Genomic DNA, 16,626 nt, shown 5'->3' on the forward strand with positions numbered 1-16,626 from the left:
GAATAATTATTTTAAAAGTGTCCCCCCTGCCCTGGCCAGTTTAGCTCAGAGATTAGAGCATTGGCCTGTGGACCAAAGAGTCACAGGTTCAATTCCAGTCAAGGGCACATACCTCAGTTGTCATTCATCCCTGGCCCTGATCCAGTAGTGTTGGAGGCAACCGGGTAAGAATTAAAAAATAAATAAATAAATAAATAAATAAATAAATAAATAAATAAATAAACGTGCCCCCCACCACCACCATTTGACCACTGCCCACCAACTTGGGGTAAAAAAACAAAGGCTTACCAAGGTCAAAAATAGTAATGCTGTGGCAGGGATGGGGAGGAGGGTGTCAATGGGAAAAAAAGGAGAAACATCTATAACAAAAATAAATTAATAAAAAATTATTTTAAAAAAAAATAGTAATGACCTGGAGAGGTCTGCATTTTTAACAACTGTCCTTACAACCTGGGAAAGCAGCCTCGGTTGTTTCATTGATAAAATATACAGGATATGATTGATTAATTTGACTCAGTAAACCATAATGTTTGCTCAAGCCTAATTGCTAAGAGACCAGGAAGGATCTTCCCCTTAAGGTTTTTGAGGGAGCAAGGGCCCTGCCAACACTTTTATTTCATACTTCTAACTTCCAGAACTGTGAGAGAATAATTACCTGTTGTTTTATGCCACCCATTTAATGATACTTTGTTACATCAAGAAACTAAATATAATGAGTATTCATTTATATGGGGGTGTATCTCCATAAGTCTGTATATCAGGATGGCATTCCCTTTATTTAAATTTTTTATTAAAGTATAGCCGGAATGAAATATCACATTAGTTTGATGTGTATAACACAATGATTTGATATTTATATACCTTATGATGTGATCAACACAATAAATCTATTTACCATCTGTCACCATGCAAAGTTATGATATTATTGCCTATATTCTCTGGGCTATACACTACATCCTCATGGTTTATTTGATTGATTGATTGATTGATTGATTGATATCAGAGAAGAGATGAGAGAGGGAAGGAGGGAGAGAGAGAGAGAGAAAGAAAGAGACACATCCATCTGTTGTCCCACCCATCCATGCATTCATTGCTTGATTCTTGTATGTGGGCTGACCAGGAATGGAACCCACAACCTTGGCATATGGGGACAACGCTCTAACCAACTCAGCACCTGGCCAGGGCCAGGGCTTATTTATTTTATAACTGGAAGTTTATACCTTTTATTCACCTTCACTTTTTTCACCCATCCCCCCACACCCCTCCCTTCTGGCAACCATCAGTTTGTTCTCTGTATCTATGAATCTGTATTTTGTTTTACTTGTTCTCTTGTTCCAGTTTTTAGATTCCCCATATAAGTGAAATCATACAGTATTTGTCTTTCTCTGTGTAACTTATTTCATGTAGTAATGCTCTCTAGGTTCATCTATGTTGTCACAAATGGCAAGATTTTGTTTTTTATTGCTAAGTAATATTTCATTTATGTAAATATCATATCTTCTTTATCCATTCATCTACCGATGGACACCTAGGTTGCTCCCATATCTTGGCTATTGCAAACTATGCTGCAATAAACATAAGGGTGCATACATCTTTTTAAATCATTTTCTCTGGATAAATACCCAGAAGTGGAATTACTGGGTCATATGGTAATTTTATTTTTAATTTTTTGAGGATCCTCCATTCTATGTTCCATAGTGGCTGCACCAATTTACAATCCCACCAACAGTGCATGAGAGTTCCCTTTTCTCCACACCCTTGTCAACACTTGATATTTGTTGGCAATTTCTAAATGAGTATGTGTGTCTGTGTTTGGTACCTATATACATATATATAATTGACCAGGAACATGTGTAATCTGTCAGGAAGTCTCAAAATAGGTAGATAATTACCCCCAATCTCATTTATTCACTCATTCATTCAACAAATAATTTCTGGTCACCTTCTGTGTGCTAGGCATTAGAAGACATGGCTAAGACATCCTTAGACTGTTGGGTCTAGTGCTGTGAAAGCCCTATGTTATAAACTACCTCCATTATCTACTTATTTTCATTTCAGGACTTCTGTTATTTCTATGACCATATTCCTACTCAAGGTAAGACAATAAGAAGATAGAAAACTAAGTAACAGAAAAATACTTATAAAAGAGGACTGTGACATTTGAGTCTGTCACCTTCCTAATTTATGTACTTGAAAACAGCATGATATTGTACTTAAGGGCAAGAGCTCAGGTATTAGATATGAGTTAAAATTCCAGATGCCAAATGCTAGCTGTGTCACTATAAGTTATTTAATTAGCTTCTCTGATTCTAAGTTTCTTCTTTTGTACAAAAAAAAAAAGGGAAGGGTGAAATATTTCATAGAGCATTAGTAAGCAGATTCAGCAAAATAATATTTATACTAGGCTAACACAGTGCTAGGCACTCCGAAGCCACTTGAACATGTAAGAAGTGGCTGTTTTACTTGAGTACTTTTTTCTGACTCACAAGGGTGCCTAAATAATAGGATTTGAAATACAAATTTGAGATTCCCGAGGTTATTCTATGTTCAAGCCTATCCAGTTTATGAGGATGACATTTCCTATCTTTATTTTGAATCAAAACAAGACAAATGTAACACACTATCCCAAATCTACCTTTAAAGCCTGCGGTCCAGAGAGACCCGGGTTCGGTTCCCGCTAGGGGCACATACCTCGGTTGCAGTTTGTCCCCGGCCCTCGTTGGGTTGTGAGGGTGGCAACCACTCAATGTGTCCCCTTCACGTCGATGTTTCTCTCTCTCTCTCCCACTCTATCTGAACAAAATATCAAAAAAAAAAAAAAGACAATATAGCTAGAGGAAGCTTTGAAGAAAGTTTAAGGTACCATTAGGCATTACTAACTCTTAACTGTTTATGGCTACTATTATATCCATTGCATAGCTGCGAAGAAAGACCTCAACTGGGTAGATTCCAATGATGCTTAAAAGTCTACTTCTGCAAGTTCTCAATTATCATAGAGTCTCTGGCTATCAAATTATACAAAGTAATTTCATCGACCTGATGATACACTGAGTTCTAGGGTCTGGTAAAACATGGTTTGAAAAAGTTCTCTGTGAAAAGCCCTGAATTCCCTACTTCATCTAGCCAATATGTTGACATTGACTCCTCCCACATTAGAGGAGGAGGGCCTCAACACTCTTCAGACATAGTGGGTGTGCTTCAGGCACAGAAGTAATAACATATCTTGACATTCTTCATTTCTAATTCTCCTACATCTCTGAACACTACCCCCAAATATCTGAGTCACCCTCACTCCTCCCTTTGGACTAATAAAAACTATGAACACTGGAATCTGTTGCCTCAGAGCTCTTCAAAGCTTACATGCACTATGTTATGAGATATTTCCAGCCAAAATAAGTTTAAACTATTTGCAATAAATTTTTTAAATAACTATGGTAATAATTCACCAAAGCAAAGCTGTATGCAGCTTAGAAATAAAGCTCCCAGGAGATACCCATAGGCTGAGCTGAATTAGAAAAACAAGTCAACATTGCCCTGGCCAGTGTAACTCAGTTGGTTGGGGCGTCATCCCCCATGCCAGAAGGTGGTGGGTTCAATTCCCAGTCAGGGCACATACTTAGGTTGCGGGTTCAATCCCCAGTCAGGGTGCTTATGGGAGGCAACCGATCCATGTCTGTCTGTCTGTCTGTCTGTCTGTCTCTCTCTCTCTCTCTCTCTCTCTCTCAAATCAATTAAAACAACTAAAAGGCAAGATAAAACAAGTCAACATCAAGGAATTGCTTCAAGAAACAACTGCTGAAGAATGAGAATTAGGAGATGGGTACAAGTCTACTTTCTACCACTTACTGGCTGTATGACCCTGAAAAAATCACTTAACATTTTTAATTAAATTTATTGGGGTGACATTAGTTAATAAAATTACATAGGCTTCAGGTATAAAATTCCATGATACATCATCTGTATATTGCATTGCGTGCCCACCATCCAAAGTCAAATCTCCTTCTGTCACCATACACTCCACCCCTCTACCCTTCACTACACCCTTACTTACCTTCCCCTCTTTAGAGTAAGGGTGTAGTGAAGATCAGCACTTGATTTATATACACTGAAGTTTGAGCAGTACTGACTTAAGTGTAGTGGAAGGAACATGAGAGAATTTGTATAATTTCATCAGCAAATTAAGGAGGCCAAAGTTGTCTGTGTCTAAAGTTTGATCATTGTTGTTTTCAGTTTTATATCCCATATATGAGTGAATTCATATGGTTCTTGACGTTTAAAGCCACATGCAAAAGAATGAAACTAGACTGATATTTGTCCTCATATACAAAAACTGGCTCAAAATGGATCAAAGACCCAAACATAAGACCTGAACCAACTTTCATGTATGCATTATAGTATTATTAACTATAATTATCATGCACTACATTATATCCCCATGATTTATTTATTTGATAACTAGAAGTTTATACCTTTTGACCACCTTCACCCATTTTGCCATCCCCCACACCCTGCTCTTGTAACTACCAATCTGTTCTCTGTATCTACAGGGTGTTTTTAGATTACACATATAAGTGAGATCATATGGTATTTGTCTTTCTCTGTCTCACGTATTTCATTTACCATAATGCCCTCAAGATCCACTTATGTTTTTCCTTCTTTTTAAATTAAGGAGGCCAAAGTTGGGGTATGAATGAATGGGAGGTTGAAAAATATTTTCTAAAATCTTGGAACAGTTCCTGTGGGGTTGGAGGAAAGGATGGTGAAGCAGCCAGGATTTTCCCTCTGAGATTGGAAAGCATGTGCTTATAGTGAGCCCAATCCAAGTATTTTTTAAGGGAAAAGGGATAAGAGAGAAGACAGTAAATATATGAATACTACCATTTAGTGACTGAACATTATATTCTAGGTACTTTTCTGTGTTACATAATCATCATAAAAATTACCAGATAGATATTGTCAAGAATTTAGAACAGTGTCTTGCATGTAGTAATTGCTCAATAAATGTTAACTTTTATTATCATTTGCAATAAATACTGTATTAACCTGCCAACCAAAGGAGCTAGAGGAAGGAGAGAGAGGATCCAAAGTAACAGAACCATACTCACTTTATTGCAACTTTAATTTCAACGAAGAGGAAAGTGAAAGGAAACCAATGTCTGTTCAGATTTCAAATGTCCTAAATAAAATTTCTCTTTCTAGGAAGTTTCCTGGTTTTGGCTCTGGGTTCTTTCCTCTTCACACTGAAGAGTGTAGACTATTACCTTGGCAATAAGCAACTCTTAGCTTGAGGAAGTCAGGATAATTCTATTCTATTTATAAAAGGCAAAGCGAATGCCAGAAGAGGCTGCAGGACTGGGGCAGAGATTGAATTCCTTTGGAAGGAATCCATCCCATGATCTTGAGAGAGAATAGTTTCAGACAGGGCAGCTTACTTGAGTACTTTGAGGAGTGGGGGAAGCTTCCCTCTCAACACCCTCTAGGACTAGCAATCCCTGCACCCCAAAGCTCTGAGCTGAGAGTGGAATCCTTCAATATAAACTGCTACTTTTGTAAGGAGTATCAGGAAAGGAACTTTGAAGTCACTGAAAAAATCATTGAAACAAGAAGTGTCCAAAGCCTCAGCTGGGAACCACAAAACTTGGAAAGCTCCTTTGAGTCAAGGGGATCCAAGAAGAAAAAACACAGTAAATCCCTGTCATCCTGTCTAATTCTACGGCCCAGGCATTACACTTATGAATGAAACTTTTGCTAATTCTTCAGTCCTGAGCACATCACAATTAGCTACCCTTCTTTAGACCTCCCTCCCCCTTTTCATCCAGGGCTATTAATTCCTTAAGAATGTACTCACTAGGCCTTATTCAGTGCCCTATAGGTCATTATAATGATTGATAAGGTGATTTTAAGCTACTGGAGAAAGGAAGCCCTGTGGGATTCAAAGTGCTAAAAGAAAGCCAGGGTATGGTGTTCTGGCAATTTTGGCCTCAAATTGCTTTGTAATAGGAACAATGTGGGTGTACTGAACCCTACACACTCTCAAAATAATAGGTCTAAACCTGGCAAGCAGATCAGATAGGCCAGGTTGCAGTAAGCTGAAAGACTTCCAAGAGAACACAAGAAGCTACCACAAAGCAAGTAGAACTGAAATAATGCTTGGTACAGGGGATACATTTGGAAGTGTCTGCTCCACATGTAATGATCCCCTTATAACTCCTATCTGGTTTACAAATGTGTGCCCCTAGTTTATATTACATAACCCTAGCCTCCTGGCCAAAGTTCGTAGGGGTAGGCAACTGACTCAAGTCAGGCAGATCAGTGCCCTTTTCCCTGTGACTTGGTAACTGGTACTAAGAGAGCCAGCCAGTACCTTTCTATGTGACTGAACTATAACATATGAACTTAGGAGATAAAGGAACTATCTCTTGCTTACTCCATGCTCTAATCTGCTAAGAGAGAAAAAATAAGTTGCTATGCAGAGGAAAGCAGATATGAGACACAAGGGGAAAAAAAACAGCCTAAGTTTCCAACAACTTCACATTTCCAAAACCCAGTTCATTCCCAAGGGTCAGTCACATTCCTCTTGTGCTTAAACTAGCTCCAGCTGGTTTTGCCTTCTGCAACTAAAGGATAGAAGTGAATAAATAAGATGTCTAAAGGGGCAGCTGCTGCTCAGTTCCTGGTAACTGTCACCATGCAGCAGTATAGGCCAAGTGATGCAAAATATTTCAAGTTTTTCAAGGAAGCTGCAAATCTATATTTTACATGCAATATTCCACCTTGTATGCACTGGTAATGAAATCAAATTTTAGAAAACATTGTACAATATAAAGTATACCTGTGGTCTGAATGTGGTTTGTGGGCCCCTGAATTGTGACCTCAGTCAGCAAACTTTCTGTCTTACCTGCTGCTTCCTTAATTCTTAAATCTTTCATCTATTACTATATTTTTTTATATGTACCCATTTGTGCATTATATTACACTGATATTTGGGCCAAGAGTTAGTGATCCACCTTGATCTACTTCCTGTTTGGCCTTGTTGACTAGCTAGCTAAAAATATAATGAATAAAAACGTGGATTGTGAAAGCCGAAGTATCTAGTCAAATTCAAGTTCTGCCAATTATTAGCAGAATTTTCCAAGTTTCCTTACAGGTATGGTCATAGATTTGAAGTGCTGCAGCTTCTCCATTTATCAAAGGGAAATAATAAATTTAGTGTTTACAGTAGTACTTGCTACATTTATTATTGTTATCGTTGTTATATTATTGTTATCAATACTAATTGTTTGAATAATATGACTAGAAGTCATATCTGTTATTCTGGCCTCCCAGAAAGTACAGGTTTCACCCTTTTTCCCTGACTTGCAATGACTCTTGGGGTTCAATGAGTGTTCAGGTTTATGTCTACCTTCTGGCCCCAGAAATTTTTCTGGTCTCCGTTGAATGACACAGTGCTAAAGCTGTCTCTAGTTTCTCTATTTAGCAGTAGAAGCAGCTGTTTATGTAATCTCTAAGGTTTTTAAAAGTAAAGAATGACTTTTGGGGAAAGTGCTCCTAATACTGTGCCTATAAAAAAACAGCGACTCCTTTATTTATAGTTGTGTCCTGATTCTGTCTATTTTTCCAGTCTTTTTTCCTGCCACTGACCCAGAACATCCTTATGCTCCAGCCATAATGAAACACTATTTCCTAAATACACCATCTCTCTGGAACCTCCCTTCATTTACACATGATGTTCCTTCCATCTACAATGTCGTTACTTTCTATACTTGCCTTGAAAACTCTTACTTATCTTTCAAGACTCAAAACATCACCTCCTCTAGCAAATCTTCTCCGACTCCTTCACCCCCAATGTCATCCACATCTTTCCTGCTCATGTTAATAATTTGCTTAGGTGTCAATTTCTAAACTCCTTCCTCCTTGAATTTATTCAGCCTGCCTGTAACCTTCAGTGTCCTTATCAACAAAATGAGTATAATCCTATTATAAATTTAGGTGAGAAACATGCAAAGAGCTTAACATGGTCCCTTTCATATAGTATGTGAACATATACTAGATGTTTGGTAGGGTTTTGTCTACCAGATGAGTTCCAGGGCAAGGTGGAGGTCTTATATTTTTGTATTCCCAGCCTGTAGCATAGAACTGGCCATATACCGGGTTCTCAGGGCATGTATGTTGAATAAGCAAATATGATGAATGAATGAATGTTGCTTCCCCCTTTCAAAACTATCTGCCTTATATATGTGGGGATGGTTGATACATAATCAGATTTAAATAAGCCAAAGCTGCAGATCACATTCTGCTACAGTATAAAAGCACTCCAAACTCCTCTGAATATTAACTGCTCTACAACCATACCATCAGTGACATCAAAAGTGCCCCCAGCTCGGGGGTCACAAGACAAATTTCCAAGGAACAAAATACAGGCCATCTTAGTATCAGGTAACATTAGCTAGATAATAACATTCTTTGAGACCTAGATGTTTCCCTGAGATACTACAGAGGAAGAATATTGACCTTGCTGCTTCTTCAGCAGCTAATTTTGCCCCACCTCTATTATCACCAAAAGCAAAGCATTATCTAACTTCATCCCTTCCCTAACCCTATTCCAACCCCCTCTCCAGGTCCACGTTATATTAATGTTCATTACTTGCCTTTGGTTATATGATTCTTCCTGCTTAGAATGTCCTTTCCACTCCACTCTGGCCATCCAAATCCTACCTATACTTCAAGGTGCTTCTAGGCTTCACAGAGAAAATAACACTCAACTTGGATATCATGATATGCATAGGAACTTACCAAAAAGAGGAGGACAGAGTAGAAGGAAAGGTGGAGGTGGGATAGTACATGTTGTAAAAAGGAGAAGGACATTTCTGGAAGTCCTGATAGCATGAACAAAGACATGGTACTTGTGAAAGACCATGGCTTGTTCAAGTAGTAGCAGTTAGTTTAATGTGGCTCCTGTAATGAGAAAAAGCCACAGGCAATAAACATGAAAGCTAGGTTGAGGACAGACTATAAAGTGTCTTACTAAAAGGCAGGGATTTAATCCTGTAAGTGATGGGGAGTCTTTGAAGGATTCTAAGCATAGGAATGGCAAGATAAAAAAAATGTATTTTAGAAATAGTCTAATATGTAGAACACTTTGGACTCTTAGTTGTCTCTGGGTGCCATAAGTACTAAAAGCTTAAACAACACAAATGTATTGTCTCACTGATTTGGAGGCTAGAAATCTAAAATCAAGGTGTCAGCAGGGTTAGTTCCTTCTGAAGGCTATGAGGGAAGTATCTGTTCTAGGCCACCACGTGAGTCTGTCTTTGTGTCCACATTTCCCCTTTTTATAAGGATATCAGTCATATTGAGTTATGGCCTGTCCTAATAATCTCATTTAAACTTGATTACCTCCATAAATACTCTGTCTCCATATACAGTCATATTCTGTGGTACCAGGAATTAGGACTCCAACATATTCTAAAGGACATAGTTCAACCCATAACAAAGGCCATAGAGATTGGAGGCAGACAAAACAACAGTAAAAGGAGCTATTTTAATAGGCCAAATCAGATATGATGAAAACTTAAGCAAAGATACTATAGATAGAGATGGAGAAGATACAAACATTCAAGAAAGGAAGGAGAAGGAAGAGTCATAGATGGCTCTAGGCTTTATTGTTGGTTGGTTATATGGCTGTTGATCCAGGATAAAAATGAGAGTGCAGGGTTTGATGATGAATTCAGTTTTAGACATATTAAGTGTGACATGCTAGTTAAGATGTTCAGCCAACAGATGAATGGGTGAGTCCAGGCTCAGGAAAAACATTCAGCTTGGAGATGCACATGTGTCATACAGGCATTTAAATGGCAGTTGAAACTCTTAAGTGGATGAGATAGCCCAAATAAGGATTATAAAGTGGCAAGAGAAAAGAACAAAAAGAACAGTCCAAGAGGTAGGTAGTAATCCAAAATATCACCATGGAAGACAAGAAAGGGAAGGTTTTAAAGAAGGAAGAAATGTACAACAGCCTCAAACGTAGTAAAGAGTTAAGCAAGTATGTTAAAAACCTAAAGAGAGAGCACTGGACATGACATTTAGGAGATCTTACTTTGCAAAAGCGGTTTCAGTAACAATTTCAGTAACAATTTAAATGGAAACTACAGAAAAATGGGGTGGGGTGGTTATTTGTGTGAGTGTTCTTTAAGAAAGATTGATTTAGACCAGGGAAAGAATGTTTGCAAGCTGAAGATTAGTCAATATAGCATAGTAGTTAAGGCATAGGCTTTGTAGACTTGGGTTGAACATGCAGCTCTGCCACTTACCAGGTGTGTAAACTTGGGCAAGTTGTTTGATTATTTTTTGACTTATGAATTGTTTATTTCTTCAATTTTTTCCTTTTTATTGAATTTATTGGGGTGATACTGGTTAACAAAATTATAGTTTCAGGTGTACAATTCCACAACTGTAGCCATTGTGGAAAGCAGTATGGAGTTACCTCAAAAAAATAAAAATGGTTAGAACATTGGCCTGGGACCAAAGGGCTGCAGGTTTGAGGGCACGTACCTGGGTTACAGGTTCAATCCCCAGACCCAGTCAGGTTTCTGTGGGAGACAACCAATCGCTGTGTCTCTCTCATATCAATTTTTCTCTCTCTTTCTCTCTTTCCCTCCCCTTCCACTTTCTCTAAAAATCAATGGAATAATACCCTTGGGTGAGGATTAATGAAAAAGGAAAGAAAGAAAGAAAAGTAAGAAGAAGAGGAAAAGAAAAGAGAGAAAGAGAAAGAGAAAGAGAAAGAGAAAGAGAAAGAGAAAGAGAAGGGGAGGGGAGGGGAGGGGAGAGAAGAGAAGAGAAGAGAAGAGAAGAGAAGAGAAGAGAAGAGAAGAGAAGAGAAGAGAAGAGAAGAGAAGAGAAGAGAAGAGAAGAGAAGAGAAGAGAAGAGAAGAGAGAAAAGAAAAAAAACATGAAAAAAGAAAAGAAAAGAAAGAAAAGTAACTGTCTTCTGGTCACATACCCAGGTTGTGGGTTCGTACAATATTTCTCTCTCTGTCTGTCTCTCTCCCTCTCTCTCTCTCTATCTCTCCCTCTCTCTCTCTCTCTCTCTCGCTCCCTCTCTCTCTCTCCCCCCTCCCTCCCTCTCTCTCTCTCTCTAAAGAAAAACAACAACAACAAAAAAAAACCTAATAACATTTTTAAAAAGTTACTGCCTTATGACCCAGTGATTCCACTTCTGGGAATTTATCCAAAGAAACCTGAAACGCAAATTTGAAAGACTATATGCAACCCTATGTTCACTGCAGCATTATTTACAATAGCTTGATTTTTCTGTGCCTCTATTTCCCTAAATGAAAAATGGGAGAAATAGTAGTATTTACTGAATGGGAATGTTGTATTATATGAATTGATACATGTAAAGTGTTCAACAGAGAGCTGGATACAGAGTAAGTCTTCAATAAATTTTAATTATATACTAAATATTAAGTGGGAATGGTTAGATGGGTGAGCGAACCAAAGAAGAAAAAGAAATTAAAGACAGGAGAGAAGAAAGCTGATGGAACAACTTCTTAGAAAGTATAGGAGAACATGGATCCTCTTCCACTTAATAGCTGTGTGACCTTGGGTAAGAAACTTTACTTTTCTGTGCCTCAGTTTCCTTGCTATGAAATGGAGATGATAATAATGCCTACCTCACAACATTATTGTGAGGATTAAATAAAATGATATGTGAAACATACTTCCCCACTGTGAAGGACTTGGGGAAAAGGACAGTGAATAGTTTAGAAGAAATCATGTGTGCCAATAAGACTGAAAGTTAAAACAAAAAAAGTCCCAAGTGAATAATTTTCACAATTTCATGATAGAGTAAAACACTGCTACAAAATCTTGTAATGTTTTCTTTGAAAGGTTAAACATTCGTCTAGTGCTAATACATTTATTGTAATTTATATTGAAAATATTTTTTATATTTAAGTAGTTTCAAATGTGTTTGAAACTTTTTTCAGATATTATGTTATAAAACAATGGTTAGTCAAAGAAATAAAGGACCTATTCGCAGAAAACTACAGGTCTTTGAAAAAAGAAATAGAGCAAGATATAAAAAAGTGGAAGCACATACCCTGTTCATGGATTGGGAGAATTAACATCATTAAAATGTCCATATTACCCAAAGTAATATATAGATTCAACACAATCCCCATCAAAATACCAACGGCATACTTCACAGAATTAGAACAATTACTTCAAAAGTTCATATGGAACCAAAAAGGCCTCGAATAGCCACAGCAATCTTGAAAAGGAAGAACAAAGTTGGAGGCATCACAATACCAGATTTCAGGTTATACTACAAAGCCACTGTAATCAAAACAGCCTGGTACTGGCACAAGAACAGGTATATAGACCAGTGGAACAGAATAGAGAACCCAGAAATGGACCCAAGGCAATATGCTCAATTAATATTTGACAAAGGTGGCAAGAGCATACAGTGGAGTAAGGACAGCCTCTTTAATAAATGGTGCTGGGAAAATTGGACAGCTACTTGCAGAAAAATGAAACTAGACCATCAACTTACACCCTACACCAAAATAAACTCAAAATGGATAAAAGACTTAAATGTAACTCATGAATCCATAAAAATCCTAGAGGAGACTGTGGGCAACAAAATCTCAGACATCATACGCAGCAGAATTTTTACTGACACATCACCTAAGGCAATAGAAACAAAGGAGAAAATGAACACACGGGAATACATCAAACTCAAAAGCTTCTGCACAGCGAAAGATACAATCATCAAAACGGAAAGGCTACCCACTGTATGGGAGAGCATCATTGCCAATGATATATCAGATAAGGGGTTAATTTCCAATACATATAGAGTGCTCATACAACTCCACAAAAGGAAGACAAAGAATCCAATTAAAAAATGGGCAGAGGAACTAAATAGACACCTCTCCAAACAGCACATACAAATGGCTAAGAAACATATGAAGAAATGCTCCACATCACTAATCATCAGAGAGATGCAATTCAAAACAAGAATGAGGTATCACCTCACACCTGTCAGAATGGCCGCCATCAACAAATCATCAAACAACAAGTGTTGGTGAGGGTGTGGAGAAAAGGGGACTCTAGTACACTGCTGGTGGGAATGCAGACTGGTGCAGCCACTATGGAAAACAATATGGTGTCACCTCAAAAAATTAAAAATTGATCTTCCATTTGACCCAGTGATCCCACTTCTAGGAATATACCCTAAGAAGCATAAAACACCAATCAGAAAGAATATATGTACCCCCATCTTTGTAGCAGCACTATTTACAATCGCTAAGATCTGGAAACAGCCCAAGTGCCCATCAGTAGACGAATGGATCAAAAAGCTGTGGTACATATACACAATGGAGTACTACGCAGCGGTAAGAAAGAAAGATCTCTTATCCTTTGAGACTACATGGAGGGACCTGGAAAGTATCATCCTAAGTGAAAGAAGCCAAACAGTAAAAGACAAATTTCATATGATCTCACTTATTTGTGGAATATAATGAACATAACAGTTTGAGGAACGGGGTAGTCCCAGAGACGCAGAAGCGGGGTACAGACTGACAATCCCCTAAGGAGTGGGGAGGTGGGGGAGGGATGAACCACAGAACTTATACGCATGTATGCATGAACAGTGGACATGGACAACAATCTGGGGAAGGGGCAGGGAGGGGAGAGGGAGGGGAGAATCAGTGGGGGAAAAAAGGAGAATCATCTGTAACTATTTAATCAATAAAAAAAAAACAATGGTTAGTATCAAATTAAATTGTATTAGTTGACATGAATTCAGCAATAAGCTTACTAAGTTTTTTCTTTAAAGAAACACTCTATCCAAAGCATAAAAACATAAACCATGTTGATTGTGTTAAAATGAACAATTGAAGATTCATCTTCCTTACCAGAGTGGAATTTTAAGGAAAATAATTGTTGATTATTTATTTTCCTTAAAAATGTCTTCCTGCCCTGGCCAGTTTTGCTCAGTGGTTAGAGCATCAGCCTGCGGTCCAGAGAGACCCAGGTTCGGTTCCTACTAAGGGCACGTACCTCGGTTGCAGTTTGTCCCTGGCCCTGGTTGGGTCATGTGGGAGGCAGCCACTCGATGTGTCCCTTTCACGTCGATGTTTATCTCTCTCTCTCCCTCCCACTCTATCTGAACAAAAAATGGTAAAATGTCCTCAGATGAGGATAAAAGAATAAATAAATAAAATTTAAAAATGGCTTCCTATCTTACTCAGAATAAAAGCCACAATCTTTATAAGGTTCTATATGATCAGACCCTCTCTGTCTCTCTGACCACATGTCCTACCACTGTCTTCCTCTCCACTCCAGTAATACTGGCCTTCTTGCTATTCCTTGAACACACCAAGCCTTTGCACATTCTATTTCCTGTGTCTAGAACACCATTATCTCAGGTATTCTCACGGCTGGCTCTCTCACTTCATTCAGATATCTTTTTAAACATCATCATATAAGAGAAATTTTCTTTAACTGCTCTATATTAAATATATCTCCCCAATCCCAAGTGCCTTATATATTTTCTCCCACCTTATCCCCACCCAAAGAATACCTTTATTGTTTATTGGCTTTCCGCTCTACCAACACACCCTCATTAGAATATAATCTCCAAAAAGGCAGGGGCTTTGTTTCGTTCGTTGCTAAAATTCCCCTGTCTGTGCAGTGATGGCACAGAGTACATTCTTACTAAGTATTTGTTCTATTAATTAATTAAAGAATATCATAATATAAAGAACTTTTGTATCGATACCTTTATTTATCACAGCTCCTTACCCTTGAAGGCTGAGCAACAACTAAGAAGAAACTCATACCAAAGTAAATGTCAGGGCAAGCTGTTCTAGTCTAGGCAAGAACAGCTTAGTCCAACAGATACAGGCATTTGAGAAGGGAACTTGGGGGTCAAAACTACTTCTACTTCTACTCTCAACTACAGAGAGAGAGCACAAAGTGTCCTTTTTACAATTATCCCTCATGAAACCCTTTTGCCTCCAAGTAGATAGAAATTCTCCGCAATCCAGGGAAGCAGAATGAATGACAGCAAACAATTTAAATTGCTCTGGGGAAGCCACTCGAAGCCCTTGGAAAGGGATTTCTATTGCTTGCCTGTGGTACTTGTTAGTGGGTTCACAAACCTTTCATTGTCCTAGGAAGAAAATAACCATATTTCAGCAATGGTATTTTATAACAGCTAAGAACTGCCTAGTTCTCATATCCTACAACTAGAAATTTTCCCAAAGGAAAAAAACAATACAAACACAAAAGGACAATCAAATGTTAAAATGGAAGCATAGCTGTTTCTAACATATTCCATGCATACCAACTGCTGGCTGTGGTACCAATACATAGTTCCTTCTCCACCCTCCATGCAAGGGTGTGGATAGCAGACTTCAGTGGGTGTGACATGTACAAGTGGTTCTTGGCTCTGAGACAAGACTGAACTGCCACTGATGAAAGTAACCAGAAGAGTTCCAGTTGAATTCATGTTTCCTTTGTTTTTAGGAGCCTATAGGCCAGTGACTTTAGAGAGAAATAACCATAAGTGAGGCTTTCTTTTTTATCTGAATCTAGTAAACTCAATGATATGGCCATTCAGAATAAGGTCGCTTTGCAGTTTGGAAAATCAATTGAGGAGAGAGGGGATGGAGGAAGGTTCTTTAGTTAAATGTTGCCTAGGAACCTAGAACTAACACATGCCCTTGATGGGAGTTGGCACTGGGGATGCAATGAAACCCAACACATAAAGAAGGGAGGGGCTCTGTGACTTGCATTTAATACCAGAGACAGCTGAACTGGTAAATTGCAGAGCACTGGGAGCTGTGGCATTCCATCGACCAAAGAGAAACTTTCAGAGTGAAATACTAGCCCTAAAACCTCAAACAACACGTTTTCCTCTCTTTAACCTGTGGGATATCATTAGTCTCCACCCAGTCCTGCCACCCTCCCTAAGCAGAAAGATAAGAGAGACAAACATGAAAGAGATGTCACTGATCCATCTGAGACCTTCTAACAAGTATACACCACAACAGTTATTTTATTGAACATCAGAAGGGAGCTGGTAAAGCCCTTTTCCCCGACACAATTTTGCTGACCGGACATGGACATGGAAATGGCAGATCATCCAAGGTGGCCTTAGCTTCCCTATTGAAAAATACCACCCTTCTCCTTTTGCCTGCCATTCTAACTTGAGTTCTTATCTCTTCAAGCTATATTTCCCAGCCACCTGGGCTTGGGCATATGGATGCCTGGTACTAAAGGAAAGACAATAAATGGGAACCATTGGAACTTTCACATGATGGATGCTTGGTAAATGTTGGAATCAAATTCAACATACATCACTATATCCTAAGAAGAAACCTTGACCACCAATCTGTTAAGAAAGTCAGTGACACCATTCTACATGATCTTTCATTTGGGTGGTCAGGGAAAGCTTCTCTGAGATCGAATTGAAGCCCACCATAGGTAGAACTAGATAGAAATAAAAGGAAGTGCAAAGTCCCTGAGGTCAGACAGATCAGCATATTGGAATAAAAAGATCAGTGTGGTTAGTAGAGACACCACTCAGCACTGGGATCAGCCACAGGCAATGAATTT

The 16,626-nt window shown here is 38.5% G+C and overlaps 1 protein-coding gene and 1 long non-coding RNA gene across 4 annotated transcripts in view; one reads left to right on the forward strand and one right to left on the reverse strand.

Moving 5' to 3' along the window:
- KLF8 (Kruppel like factor 8) overlaps positions 1 to 16,626 on the reverse strand; it is a 153,211-nt gene that overhangs the window by 135,450 nt on the left and 1,135 nt on the right. The window lies entirely within an intron of this gene.
- LOC118635900 overlaps positions 16,144 to 16,626 on the forward strand; it is a 57,547-nt gene continuing 57,064 nt past the window's right edge. For both annotated transcript variants that reach the window (XR_004960582.1, XR_004960583.1), the window contains exons 1-2: positions 16,144 to 16,158; positions 16,239 to 16,338. This is a non-coding gene — a long non-coding RNA (uncharacterized LOC118635900). The remainder of the gene's footprint in view (positions 16,159 to 16,238; positions 16,339 to 16,626) is intronic.

The sequence above is a fragment of the Molossus molossus genome, unplaced genomic scaffold (genome assembly GCF_014108415.1).
Source record: "Molossus molossus isolate mMolMol1 unplaced genomic scaffold, mMolMol1.p scaffold_m16_p_2, whole genome shotgun sequence".
Taxonomy (NCBI): domain Eukaryota; kingdom Metazoa; phylum Chordata; class Mammalia; order Chiroptera; family Molossidae; genus Molossus; species Molossus molossus.